The 15154-nt window shown below is 41.2% G+C and overlaps 1 long non-coding RNA gene across 1 annotated transcript; it reads left to right on the forward strand.

Annotated features, from left to right (window-relative positions):
• The first annotated feature begins 212 nt into the window (after positions 1–212).
• LOC125454786 (uncharacterized) lies at positions 213–14692 on the forward strand. Its single transcript, XR_009446280.1, has 4 exons — positions 213–361; positions 1733–3173; positions 8733–8882; positions 12173–14692. It is a non-coding gene; the product is annotated as an uncharacterized LOC125454786 (long non-coding RNA).
• Positions 14693–15154: the final 462 nt, after the last annotated feature.

Here is a 15154-nt window from a genome sequence, read left to right on the forward strand (position 1 = left end):
CTTGGCCTGCTGTGTTCATCCAGCCTCACATTTTATTATCTCTGCTTCTGTGCTGTATCGTTTTTTGTACTGCACCGTTCTCCATCTGCTGCATCACAGTAAAATTTTTATTGATTGAGGGATTTCAATGGCAGGGTCTCTACCCAGCAGTCCCCGCGCTGGTAAAGGTCCCTGATTAACATTACAGGACAGCACTGCGCAGGCGTCGTGCCGTTGCGTTCTTTGGAATGTGTACGCTGAGAGTAATGGCGGCGGTAGAAGACGCTCTTTTGTCACATTCGCAGTCGGTAAAGGTTGAAAGTGCGAGGGGAGCGATGGAAACCACAGTGGCCCGGGAGGGGTTTCTAAACACCTCTGGAAGGTAATGAAAACTAAAAATGAATCTACAGGTGCTGTATTTCCAGATCCAGGCCCTTGCCCAGGAAGCGGTTCCAGTTTAGTGGTCACCATCTTGACTGGGTTCCTAGCGTGAGTGGGGTTCCAACGGTCTCGGGTGGGTCCTAGCGCCAGGCGTGTAACCGTAATTAACAATGGGGTTTTCAGCAGCTTCACCCATTCCCAGCCACAGCTGACCTATGCAGCCTCAAGTTGCCATGGGCCTTGGATACATTCAGTTGAGTGGCTGCGGCTGCAACTCCTGATACGTAGAAGAGCTGAACGTCTCGTTTTGTGTCACTTCAGCCCTGATTTCTCATCTGTGGCTGCTCAACGTGGAGAAGAGTTGGTGAGTCAGGGAATTCTGGCTAAAACAGCATTCTGTAGTACTTGGGTAAACCCACAGGAGTTGGCACATGGGTTATTACTGAACATTCTTATTTAAGAAACTGGAACAGTCGTCAGCCCAGCGAGCTTTCTCTATCATTCTGGTAAGATCATGGCTGATCAGATTTTTACTTTAATTCTACTTTCCTGCCTGCCCTCCATGAGAAGTCTTTTCCATGCCCAACTGTCCCTGGGCACACACTGCCGACCATTACATTTGATATCTTCCACAATGCTAACATGTCAGCATAAGGGGAGGCAATCATCTCGTGGTATTCTCACTGGCCTGTTAATCCAGAGACCCAGGTGATGTTCTGGGGACCTGGGTTTGAATCTTGCCACGGCAGATGGTGGAAATTGATTTCAATAAATAGCTAGAATTAGGAGTCTAATGATGACCGTGAATCAATTTTTGATTGTTGGAAAAATCATCTGGCTCAGTAAAGTTCTTCAGGGATGGAAATTGCCATCCTTACCTGGTCTGGCCTACATGTGATTCGAGGCCCACAGCAATGTGGTTGACTCATAACTGCCCTCTGGGCAGTTAGGGATGGGCAATAAGTGTTGGCCTAGCCAGCGGTGCCCTCATCCCAGGAAGGAATATGGAGTAAAAAAAATGTCTCATTGACGCTGGGAATTTCCTCATGACTTTGTTCTTTATTTTTGCTTTTATTAGTTTGAGTGGAAAGAACATTCCGTCACAGAAATGTTACAGTGTGGAAGGAGACCTTTTGACCAGCCATGTCTGCACTGGCTCTTCACAATATCAATCTGATTGACTGACTGAGAAGCTAGAATTATTTGCTCTGAATTGCCATCAATGGACTGATCGTGATTCTGGCATTGAGGTTGTTGACTTGCTCGTCGAGCTGGCTTGTTTTTGTTTTCAGGGTGAGCAAGTCAACAATCTCACCCATGACCTGAGCTACAAATCGTTGCAAAATACTGACATTCTATATTTCCTTTACAGAGGATTGGGAGAAGCTGATTTGTGAATGGCAAATGAAAACTAAACTCACTAGTCAGGATCTGATTATCATCAGCTTTTCAATGTGGAAATAGAAATGCTTGCCTCTTCTGTCTGTTGGGGAAAACCTCATCGTGAGACACAGAAACACCCAAACGAGAATGTTACCATGCACTGACTGTGTAAAGAGCTTTAACCAATTACGATGCCTGAATAAGCATTCCACCATTCTCAACCCAGAGAAATTACACGTTTTTTTTATTTAAAAGAGGTTTCAGCAAATCATCCAACCTGGAGAGACACAAAGATACCAGCACCATGGACAAACCGTGGAAATGTGAGTACTGTGGGAAGAGATTCAGTTGGCCATCCCAGCTGGAAATACATGGACGCACTCACACGGGGGACAGGCCGTTCACCTGCTCCAAGTGTGGAAGAGGATTCAGAGAGTCATCCAACCTGCTTGCTCACCAGCGGGTTCACACTAATGACAGACCTTTTAAATGTTCAGACTGTGGAAAGTGCTACAAATGTTCTGGGGACCTGATGTCCCATAAACGTGTTCACACCAATGAGAAACCTTTCAGGTGCTCTCACTGCAAGACTGGATTCAGAAAATCATCTGAACTCAGTGTACATCAGCGCACCCATACTGGGGAGAGGCCATATACCTGCTCTGCATGCGGGAAGGGGTTCATTAATTCATCCAACCTGTTGAGACACCAGCGAGTTCATTCTGCGAAGAGAACTTTTAAATGTTCTGACTGTGAGGAGACTTTGAAAAGTAGCAATAACCTGCTGAGACACCAACGCACTCGCACTGGAGAGAAGCCATTCACCTGCTCGGTGTGTAGGAAAGCATTTTACATGATCATCGACCCTGGTCACACACCAGCAAATTCACACTGGGGAGAGACCATTCACCTGCTCTATGTGTGTAAAGAAATTCACATGTGCATCTCACCTTCTGAAACACCAATGCACTCATACAGAGGACAGGCCATTGACTTGCTCTGTTTGTGGGAAGGGATTCACTGAGTCATCCAATCTGCTGCAACATCAGCGAGTTCACTACTGACTGGGAGTCAGATTCTGACAGTATTGCTGCTGGCCATTACAGCCAGGACTGACCTAGCAAGTTGATCTTGAGGAGAGCAAGAAGTGTGTTCCAGCCATTTTTCTTCCCTGGCTCAGAACTCCCAGCCCTTGATCAGAAAATTCTTTACAATTGTATATAATGTCAGAAATAACAATGATGAAAGCTGGAAATGTGCTGTCAGATCAAAATTGGTGTAGAACGATGACCTTTCCTGGCTGGAAGTTAATGGGCAGATTTATGTTTTCCCTACATTAGTAAACACAAAACTGGAACAAAACCTTCCATTGCTAATATGGCATCTCTCAGCCTTCTCTTTTCCAAGGAAAAGATCTTCAGGCTTTCCTAGTGAGTATAACCTATTCCTTCATGTGATATTTGTGGTTGAACTTTTACTTTGCTAGCCTTTGCGAATTATGACACATTCAGAAATGTTTCAGATCTGAGGGATTCAGATTGGAATATTTATATTTACATCATGCTCTCTGTATCTGTTGGCTTAACCACTTAACCATAGGAGTTTGCTGTTAGTCTGTCGTCAATCAACCAACAAGCATTCATTAGCGAAGCACGTTCCACTAAAAAAGAAAACATTTCTTTCTCTTGGATCTTTTAGATCTTTCTGCTATTTTATCCCGGCAGCATTTAAAATCAAACCCATATACCATAGTGAATAAAGTCTGTATTTTTTAAAATGTGCAACTGAATGTCACTGATGCACACAGAGGAAATCCAAACATAACGGCTGAGAATGAGGAGAGCTCAGCAAAACAAACACCTGGAAAGTAAGGATATCCCCAACTTGACTGTGAGCACACAGCTCGTGAAAGATTAAAAATAGAACAGAATTGTTGAATGAAACACCTCCCAGTACTGTGTGTACCTAACTATCTAGTGAACTCTTGATGTTTGCGAACTATGCTCAGTCACTTAGAAGTGAAAAGTTTTAAAAACTCAGTTAATTATCACTAAATAATCGAGTAGTAAAACTCCAAGAAATGGGAGAATTTAAGAAATAGTGGAAAAGACCAAATGTAATTTATTTTCCCATTAATTTATAAGGATTGGGGAAGGAATTTTTTCCAACTCCCATATCAGGTGTTCATGACGTTCTTGTTAGTTGGAGGACCAAGCGTGAACAGCCGGTCCTCCAACCCTTTGGGGTGACTGAGGGGTTGGGCTGGATCTGGAGCTCCCCTATTGGCTGAAACTCTGCCGCACTTGGAAACTTTTTGTGATTTTTAAACAGATGGAACCCTGTGGGCCTGGAGCAGACATTTCACGGCTTTGTTTATATTTTAAACCAGGCAGATTGCCTGTGATTGGCATTGACCTGAAAAATTTACCACCTAATGGCTGATGCCTGTTTTGTTGAGTTGAAACAGGTGCAGCATCTGTACATGTTTTGCCTGTCAACAAATAACAGGGTGTGGTGTACTAACACACGTAGATTCCAGTGCATGCAACTGGACCACACTGTGAGCTGGACTGACAACTCTAAATTGATTGTCAGTGTAACTCTTAACAATTAGCAACTGTAATTAATAACTATGAAATACTTTGAAAATGTTGTCAAATTGCAGAATTGCATCTCATACTGTCATTTGCATTTTACAAGCATGGACTAGTTGAGTGTGATCAGTATCTTGCCGTTGCAAACATTCAAAAGGAAATGCTGTTTGGCATGATCAGCCAGTCTTTGGGATTATGGCAGACATGCCTAGCATCACACAGATCCCATATTACACATTTATGTGAATGGCAGAACATTTCTTGGTTGGACAGCAGCATTCCAGTACTGTTGAACACCAGTCCTGTAATTCTGAATTGCAGTAGCAGTTTGAATCAGCTGGTTTCATTTAACGCTCACAAATACCTTGCCATTCCTGGGTAATCTGAGGTACACAGGGCACTTCTGAGGTTGAAATGTGATAGCTTCTCGTTTGTCATTTGGTGTAAGTGTGGAAAGAGATTCACTCACTCTTCCAATCTGCTAAGACACCAGCCAATTCACAAGTTACTTGCGTGACAGAGATTTGCTGCTAAGCACATTTGGGGATGAACAGTGTTCATTGAGGTCTGTTTGTGATAATATTGGATAAATCTCATTCCAGTTATAGGGATTAATATTCTCAATAAAAGTCAAATAATTCAAATATGTTAAACTTACAGTATGTTTAAACTACTACAACAATTGTAGTACAATTGACTTGCTGTTAAAACAAGGCCTGTCTGCTGTAGTAATGCAAGAAGTGATTGGAAAAGGTTTTCCAGTTGTTTACTTTTCAGACCTAGTCAACCCCATAGATCGACAAATACCTCCATGTACTCAACATATGTTCAGTATTCACTCTTTATTTCATCACAGAGTACCTCAGAGTTTAATTCAATAAATCTTCACATATAATATCCTGCCATGACATTATTAACGTGGGGCCAAGTTAACTCAGAAATAATGCAACAGCTGAAGAAATACAACATTTGTACATCTCCAAACACTTAAACTCCAGTCAGATGGTTAACAGGGAGCTGATGATATGATCAAGATCACCATCTTGCCTGCTGCGCTCATCACCAAGCTCTCCACTCCTGTTCACTCTCTAGTCACCGCTCAAGACAATTTGGCCAAATCAGATTGTTCCCATGACTGGGATCCCACTCCCTTTCGCTACTCATCAGACTCAGGATCATCAGATCAGTTTCTTCAACCCTCCAAAAAACCTCTGCATGCTCCCTGGTACAGGCAGTGGAAAAGATGGTGTTACACATTTTAATACACCAGGGACAACCACCCATTCTTTATATTATTTATGGACAGTAAAGTAACATTTAAACCATTAAAAGGAGCTAACCAGTGAGACCAAACAGGAAAGTCCACATGATAAAATTAAAGATCGAAGTACAGGGGATCTAGGGTAACTTGATAAGTTAGATACAAAATTGGCTGACTGGTGAGACAGTGGGTGATGGGAGGAGGCTGTGTGTGTGACTGGAGGCTAGTGTCCTGTGGTGTACCATTGGGATTAATACTAGATCCCTTGAGTAATCTTAGCCCTCGTCATTTCCAAAAACCAAGTCTAGGCATACGTCCTTACTCGCTGGACTGAAAACATATTTTGGATTAAAATCCTCATTTACAGCATTGTGGGTGTCTCCAAACCAAACGCACACGAGCTCACTGCCACCATGTCAAGGTCATTTGAGGACAGACAGTAAAACTTAGCCCAGTTAATAAAGTGCAAATCCATGAATGAATAAAAAAATGCTGTTGAACAGTTCCCTGAAAATATTTAGGAATTCTTGTCATTTATGCTTATTTCCACACTATTTTGTTTCAGGTTATATTGATTGCCGTCCCAATTCACACTCACATCATAGCTAACAATCTCACCAACGGGAATATTTTTACCCACCATCCCGTGCAGTAGTGAATGTCTCCTCCTCACCTTAGCGTGTTTCTTCTTCCTTGGAATGAATTTCTGCAGTGTCTCTTGAATTACCCCAAGAAACCTGTGCCATTATGCTCCATTGGTTCCTTTTCATCAAGAATGTGTTACTTCCTGAAAGGATGACAGTAAATTGTTTAAAGTTGATTTCTTCTTACCGAACCACTGACTGCTCACCTTAAAATTTGCTTCCTGCCCTGCTATGTCATCTTTGATCATAACATCCATCACAGGGAATACGTTATAAGTTAATTGGTGCACAGTTACCTGCATTCTCTGTCTATACCCATTTGAATAAAGGATTTAAATTTCTTTGTTTTCCAATCTATGAATCTTCCCCAAATCTAGGGAATTTTAAAATCCAAAACAAAAACCAAAACCAACACATCAACTCTCTGGTCATTTCCTTTAAATTCCAGGATACTGTCCATCAGGACTCAGCGTGTCTCAGCATGTAGTTCCGACAATTCACTCAATATGTTTCTCTGGTGATTGTAATTTTCTTCAGTTCCTCCATTTCCTGATTAATTCCTGCTTATTGAATAAGGCCAATGAAAAATACCCGTTCAATTCACCCGCCAGCTGTTTGTTTTCTATTAGTAATTCGTCAGACTTTTCTCCTTTAGTACAGATGCTTCCTTTATGAACTTTGTTTTAAATATGCAGAGAAACTGCTAAACTGTCTTTGTATTTTGGCTAACTTTGTCTCCTATTTTTTTTCTCTCCTTATTAATCTTGTAATCATTCTTTGCCATTTTATACCTTCTGTTTTGTCTAATCTGCCACCCATACTTCAGCAATTGTATGCTTCTTCTTTGTAGTTGACATCATCTAAAATGCATTTTATAGTTACCCGCAGATGATGTCATATTTCCTCCATTTTTTCCCAGTTTCCAATCCTCCAATGTCATGAATCCTTCAATATCCTGCTCCAAATCCATGTCAGCCTGTCACCATGTCTGTGTGATGATTACTGGAGCATACTCATTGACTTGGAACTTTTCTTTCTCACTCAAATGTATCTGATGGGTGTACACTGATGTATCCCCTTAATTATTTGCCATTGTATCTCAACCGACCTCTGAAGCTAAATTGCCACTTCACTCCAGCTCTGATTTCACACCCACATGACTGCCCTAATTTAAGTTTAAAATAATAGCCTGATACCCACTCCTGTCCCTGAAAATGGTTGTAAAATTCCATCAGATTAGGGTCACTGCTACCTCTGAGGGCCTTCACTGTGAGGTTGTTAACTAAACCTCTGTCATTGCACAACATCAAGTCCAGTACAACTGGCTCTCTGGTTAGCTTTAGAATATGCTGTTCAAAGCGACTATTTTGAGAACATTTTATGAACTCTTCATCAAGGCTACATTAGCGCATCTGATTTTTCCAGTTTAGCTGCAGTTTAAATTCCTCATTTCCCACCATGCTGGTGCTGGTGCTGGTGCAAGTCCCACACAGCCCTGAACCCACTTCTTCTCACCAGTCTGTGATCCACACATTCATTTCTCTAATCTGATTTGAATGTTTGGGGATGGGGGAGGTTATGAGAGCCACATGCAGTCCCAGAATTCCCTGCATCTTGTTACAGAATCGAAGGACAGAATTTGATCCCCAGTGTCTGTGCATGAGCACCACATCGTGTCCCAATCCTTCATCGTTTCCATTCACGTAATTGTCCAATTCTCTTTTAAAGGGATTGAATGAACCTGACAATGCATTCTCCCACTTGCAATGGGAAAGGTGTTTCACCCTCCTCATATGAGAATTCCTTTGTTAGTCTCATTGAACTGGTATCCTCTGCTTCTGATTTCACCAACACAGTGAACAATGTCTCACTATCGACTCTGTTCTGATATCTCATGATTCTAGACATACAAATCAGATCTCAAGTTAACTTCCCTTCTCCAAGGAGAAAAGCCTCATGCCACCAATAAAAGCAAAATGTTGCAGACATTGCATAATTGGAAACAAAGAATACAAGACTACAGTCACAGGTTTGAAATGTTAACTATTCTTCCTCATCAGATGCTACCAGACCTGCTGCATTTGTCCGATTTCTGTTTTAGTTTAAAATTTCCAATGTTCACAGGGGTTTGTTTTATTGAAATGAAACCTCCATACTGCTTTGATTATCTACAGTTCTTTTGTACCAGTGCACCAGTCTTCCTTCTATCCAGTTGCTGCATCCTTTATTTTCATTTCAAATTCATTGTAACTTGTGATATTTAACACCCAGTTATGGCCACCTTCTGGCCAGACTGCCTGTGAAGTCACTGTCAAATCATCGAAGCTGCATTTTGAGCTTCAACTTCAGTCCATTTGTGTATCTGACTCTGTGACAGTCCATAAACCTCACTCACTCAGGTCTGAGACCTTCCCTTGTTCTTGTGTGCAAATACTACTTTTTTTCACACCGTTTGAATTCTCACTTTTCTTATGTTTGCCAATCATCTAGATCCTATACCTTCACTTTGGGTGTGATAACATACTGGCTGTGTGTTAGAAGGATTTCCTCATGCCGAGGAAATAGTACATTCTTTTTGGTTCCGACAAGAATTGACTGAGAAAGAGAGAGAAAAGAACATCTCCAGTAACATAAAATCAGGTGAGATGAAATATTGCCATACATTCATTTCTCCACATATGTGTCTGTGTGAGATAGTAACAGTATCTGCCAGATTTGCTGCTTCACTGGTCGTGAATACTTGGTGCTTATCAAATAAGTTTCTAAATTTGAAAGACTGCTATTTGAATTATTTCGTGATGGTAATTTCCCATAACTTCTCAAAATGTTTCTCTAACTTCAATTAAAACGAGTTTCCTGACATACACGATGCAGAAAGCTCTGCTCGTGCAGACTGTGAAAACCCTACTAGTTACAAAACAAAATGCGGTGGGGCTCAAGTAAGCATGAAGATTAACAACCGGATGGTAAGAATTCATTGGCAGTACAGGCTGGTGTATTGCACGTGTGTGTTTTGCGCGAGTACACTAATGGAGGTTTGGTGGGGGGGGTATCAGTAAATGTCACCTTCAATTCATAAGCTTTAGAGACGAGCAGAAAAGCATTCATTGTTGTCACTTAGAAAGCTTCCTACATTGCAGACTGTTCTCCTGGGAAGCTGGTGTATACTGTCATAGCATGCCAAAATACTTTGTAACATGGGAGTCCAAATCACTTTTAGTCATTTAATCTGTGCAACTACCTTCTTAAATGAGGTAAAGCATGTCTTGGCTCCATCCTTGTTAATTTAGATACGAAGCATAGATTCTTGTGTAAATCAATTCCCTCAATGGAATCATTATTACCCTTCAGGGTATTACCTGTTTCTTCCTTCTCTATTCTCACCTTTTCCTTGACAAACTCATGTTCTCCAATTTCTTTATCTCTTTGGAGTTTGATTTTTAAAATCCACCTCCTTTTGCATTTCTCCTTGCTTTTCAGTCTCCATTATTCCCTGTTCACTTTGCCTTCTAATTTCATGACTCTCTATTTTTCATTTTCTATAATTTCAGGTATTTATATTTTTCTCCAAGTCCTGTCTCTTTTCATTTATAACTATATATCAGCCAATTCCAACTGTGATACCCTGCTTCAAAGTTTCCTTTCTTCCAATTCTAAATGTTGTAAAATGACTTGAAGTTTCTCATCCTCACAAGATCCTACTTGTACTTCTACCTTCAATTTATTTGCTAATTCTCTCGGTTTAGTTTTCAAAGATTTTAGATTGATCAGTGAATTATCTTTCACTTCCGGAAAACTCTTAGCCACATCTAAACCATTGTTTGGTTTTGTGCAATGAACATGCCCACTACACTCTGCTTTATGCCCTGGAACTATTCTGTAGCTGTTATTTGGACAAGAAAGACACAGATACTTTTTAAAGCTAAGGAACTCCAAAATCCCATCAAGAGACCCCATGACCCTCCACATGTTATGATCCCAGCTGAAGTCATTGTTAGACAAGCCAGGCAGAAATCTAATAGTTTAACAATGTTGTCTCTCACTAAAACATAAGCATATAGTGCTGCAGATTTTTCTTTAACAATAAAATAAAAACTAATTAGTAAAAGAGATGAATATAAAATAGAATAAAGCAAACAATAATAATAAACTTATAATACAATTTCAAAAATTTATCTTTAAAAACACAGTAAACATATAACCACACAAAATGCAAAAACTCAGTTATAAATTAAAAAGAAACAAAATAGCTTTTGTACATTACCCAATACAGCACTCATTGAAACATAGTAACTGGGAGCAGGAATAGACCATTCAGCATTTGAGCCTGCCTTGCCATTCATTGTGATCGTGACTGATCCTCATCTCAGTACACCATTCCTGCTTTCGCCCTGCACTTGTTGACACCTTTAAAATCTTAAAAAAAAGTCCATCTGTTTCTTGAATATATTCAGACTTGGCTTCACAGCCTTCTATGGGAGAAAATTCTACAGGTTCATTACCCTTTCAATGAATATGTGTTTTTCATTTCAGTCCTAAATGGCCTATCCTGTATCCAAGGGTTATGCAGTACTCACAGCAGAGCCTCTGTGTCTGCACCTTTGTAGGTTTAACACACTTTTGGCTTTAATGCTTTAATGCTAGAGCTTCTCCCTGGAGCTATTATATACTCGAGCTTAAATATGCTCAGCTGCTTTTAAGGTTTAGTTACAACACGTCTGGTGTGGGGCAAACTCTAACTCCTCATTCTCAGGTTATCTAGTTCACAATATCTCCTTCGCTATTTAGAGAACCGATCTGCACGGCCATCCTATTCCAATAACTTCACAAGTCTGCTCAAAACTCAAAGTAAAAGTGAAAGCTGAAGTCTCCCTCTCTGAGCTATGGGCATTTTGCTCAACTGTTTAAAAGAAAGTTTTGTAAATCTCTATCAAACCTTGAGGCCCCATTATTTTCCTTATCGGGTTAGAAAATAATCTGAGAAGAACAAAAAAATCTGTTAGTGGTGCACACAAAGATATCCAATTTACAGCCAGGCCTCAAAAACCTTTTTTAAAATAAACCACTGTGGCAACAGTAATACAAGATAATTATTAAATTCAGATGCACAGGAAACGCACTGCTTACTAACTCAAAATCCAAAGAAAAATTGCAATAAATGGAACTTAAGGAGATCTGTCTAATCCAAGTTCCCCACTGAGAAGGTGATAGTTTTCCTGTTGTTGAACTGTTGCAGACAAGGTGCTGAAGGTACAACCATAATGCGTTCTGATAAAGATTTATAGAATTTTCATCAGCAACAAATCAGGAACAGCAACTTATGTCCAAATCAGAATGTGACTTGAAGGGAATTTGGAGATAATGTTTACACAGACCTGCTGCTCTTGGCTCCAACTTGTGGAGGTGACAGGTTCCATCAAACATCACATTGAGATGCAAATATAGAAATCCTTGCTAACTTCTCAACTTCTTTTGTGTTGGCCAAAACCTGGTGGTAGGTTGCATTTCCTGATGGACACTTCTGTAAGTTGGTAAAATCGGGCAGCTTTCAGACTCTCCCTTTCACCTGCTGACCCCATGAAAGAGCAGATTTATTCAGCTCAATTTCTCAATCTTGCTTTGTATTTTTGTTTATAAACCAGAAGTTGCTGGAAAAGCTCAGCAGATCCGACAACTTCTATGAAGAAAAATCAAAGTTAACATTTCAGGTCTGGTGACCCGGAAGTTCAGAGGAAGGGTCATTGGACCCAAAACATTAACTTTGATTTATCTTCATAGACGCTGCCAGACTTGCTGACCTTTCCCAGCAACTTCCAGTTTTGTTCCTGATTTACAGCATCCACAGTTCTTTCAGTTTTTATTTTGTATTTTTGTTGTTTCTCTCTCTCTCCCTCTCTCTCTCATTCCCTTTTTTCAATTCATTTCACCAGATATTAGATGGAGAACATGTACAAGTGGAAAACTCAAATATCACATCTGGATCTGACAGTGATGCTTGATTCCTGGAAACAGAAAGCACCCCATTCACAGGATGAAGAAACTGCAACACATGTTGTGGATGTGGATGAGGCTACAGTCGATCATCTGGATTGCGAAAACATAAGCAGAGTCACACTGGGGAGAAACCATGTAAATGTAGGGACTGTGAGAATGTATTCAATTATTCATATGAGCTGGAATATCATTGATGCAGTCATCCAGGAGAGAGGTTGTTCTGTTGCAGTGAATGTGGTGAAGCATTTGTTCATTCATCCACCTTGCTGATGGACCAGCAGGTTCACACTGGAGAGAGGCCATTTACCATTTCTGTGTGTGGGAACAGGTACATATTTTTATTTGCAAAATTGAGACAGTGTCATTGCTGTAACTGGGATAACAGCTTTAAATGTCCATGTGGACTGAGGGAGAACCAGCACATTCCCATTGGGTATTCCCCATTCCAAAGCTCTTACTGCAGCAAGAAATTCAGGCGATCATCCAGCCTGTCGATACATCAGCGAATTCACACTGGGGAGAGACCTTTCACATGCTCTTGTGTGTGGGAAGGGATTCATTAATTCGTCCAAGCTGCTAGTACATCAGTATCTACACTGGGGAGAAATCTTTCCAATGCCTAGATTGCAGGAAATTGGACAAGTGCTTGAAAGAAAATAGTTTCAGGCTGATTGAGGAAGCAGCGGTGGAGAGGGTGAAGTCTGAAACCCAGTCATGTCACTGCAGACAGGTCACCATGACAACATTGACAAACATTCCGTTCCACATTGTTTCACACAAGTGGCTAGAATGTCAAAGTAAAATCTTAAATAATGGGGAAAGTTATTATCTGAAATGTACAGCCAGAGAAGGTGGTAGAGGCAGATTTACTGGAGATTTACAAGAGGAGATTGTCACTCGGTGAATTTCTCAGTCAGGTGGTCATCCAAGTGTTACAGGAAGAAGCTGAAGGATTGATAATTGCTGATTTGAGACTCAGGGACCAGCACCAGCACCACCATCAGCTTCCATCCCCCGACTCCATCAATAATAAACCCTGCAGTGCAGACTGTTAACTGGTATCAATTTCCCTCTGCATCTTACAATTGGGGCACTGTCGAGTGGAGGTTAGTGCTTGTTCAGCAATTCCCTGTAACTACCGCAGTGCAAGTTCTGTTCTGCAGCCTCTGAGCTGAATGGCCTGAAAAAGTTCCTGTTGCCCTGCCCTTACTTGGCCTGTTTGCCCTTACTTGACCTTCTGGAAAGTTGCTCTGGCCCAATGTGAAAATATTGCCCACTTGAATTGAGGTTTGTGTCCTACAGAAAGGAGACTGGAGGCATGGTGTCATGATGCAATGATAAACGGCCTCTCCCTCAATGTCAGCAAAACAAAAGAACTAATCATTGACTTCAGGAAGAAGGGAGGAGAACACATTCCCATCTAAGTCAACAGAGCGGAAATTGAGAGTTAAGTTTCCAGGAGTGATGATAAAAAATCAAGAAACTGGCCTGGACTTACCAGTTAGATGTGACGGTCAAGAAGGCACAATGACATCTCTTCTTCTGCAGGCAGCTTAGGAAATTTGCCAAGTCCATAAGGACCATCACCAACTTTTACAGATGCATCATAGAAAGCATACTGCCCTGGGTTCAAAATGCCCTGGTACGACAACTGCTCTGCCCAGGACTGAACTAACTGTAGAAGACGGTGTGCGCAGGCCTCACCATCACGGAAGCCAACCTTCCACCCAAGGACTACATGCCTACAAAGAAAGGGTACCAACATCATAAAAGACCCCTCCCACTGTGTAATGCTCTCCCACAACCTCTTCCATCAGGCAGAAGATACAGTAGCTTGAACAAACGCACCAGCAGGTTCAAGAACAGCTTTTTTCCGGACATTATTAGACTGATGAATGGGCTATCTAACTTCAAATCATGTTAAAATGCTGATCTTGCTCAGCACATCTCCTGTGTGACGTACGCTACACACCTCACTCAGTCCCAGCATCCTTTGACCTGTATATCCTTGCTTACTATGATTTGCCTGCAGTGGTCACAAGACAAAGTTTTACACCGTACACATGGCAGTAAATAAATAAGTCAAATCTCGAGGTGTTCTCTCGTCTAGTCAGGGCTGTCCTCACCACAGTCCTCCCTCCAGTCTGATTGCTAGGTTTCACCTCTGAGCCCTTCACCTACTGCTGTCCTGCTGCTGATCTTGACCTCAGGCATTTTCTTGCTGCTAACCACCATTTCTCTAGGTGTAGTCACTGTGTGCCTCAAAGTCTGACTATCAGTTTCTGAGACCTTTGGACAGACTGGTCAGGACGTAATACCATTTAAGACAAGCGCCATTGTTTACTATAACCCACGTGCAGAGGCATCTGATGGGCAGAATAGTCTACTCCCGTGTTGCTATGACTTGTAATGTTTTTTAATGTACTTTTCTTTATTCTGGTATTTAACAAAATAAAACAGAGAAATCCTAGAAAGATGCTAGAAGTCCTTGCTCCCCTGGCAGATGAAATGCCAATTGTATCATCGTGTCTGAGGTTAACATTCTCCATCTATTTTAATACAGACTTTGATCAGGTCTATTTTAAAAGTTAGCACCAGGCACTGTTACATTGTAATGGCAACAGTCAATTTCAGATTAGAAGTTTCAACATGTTTACTTTTATTCTGGAACAGTTGACAGTTTGACATCAGTATCTGAACTGACACACATTTCCAGGATTCAGTCATGTTCTTCCTGACTCGAAACAGACTTAGAAAGTGGCTTCTGTTCTGAGCCTAGGAGTTGGAACCATTAAAAAGTACAGTTGGAAAACATTTCCAGCACACCTCACTGTTAACCCACGTGGGGATTTTTCTGTGAGAACAGAGAGATGGGAAAGACCAATGTGCTATTTGCCTCTCACAGTGTGTCCCCGAGG

This window comes from Stegostoma tigrinum, chromosome 10 (assembly GCF_030684315.1).
Source record: "Stegostoma tigrinum isolate sSteTig4 chromosome 10, sSteTig4.hap1, whole genome shotgun sequence".
Lineage (NCBI taxonomy): Eukaryota > Metazoa > Chordata > Chondrichthyes > Orectolobiformes > Stegostomatidae > Stegostoma > Stegostoma tigrinum.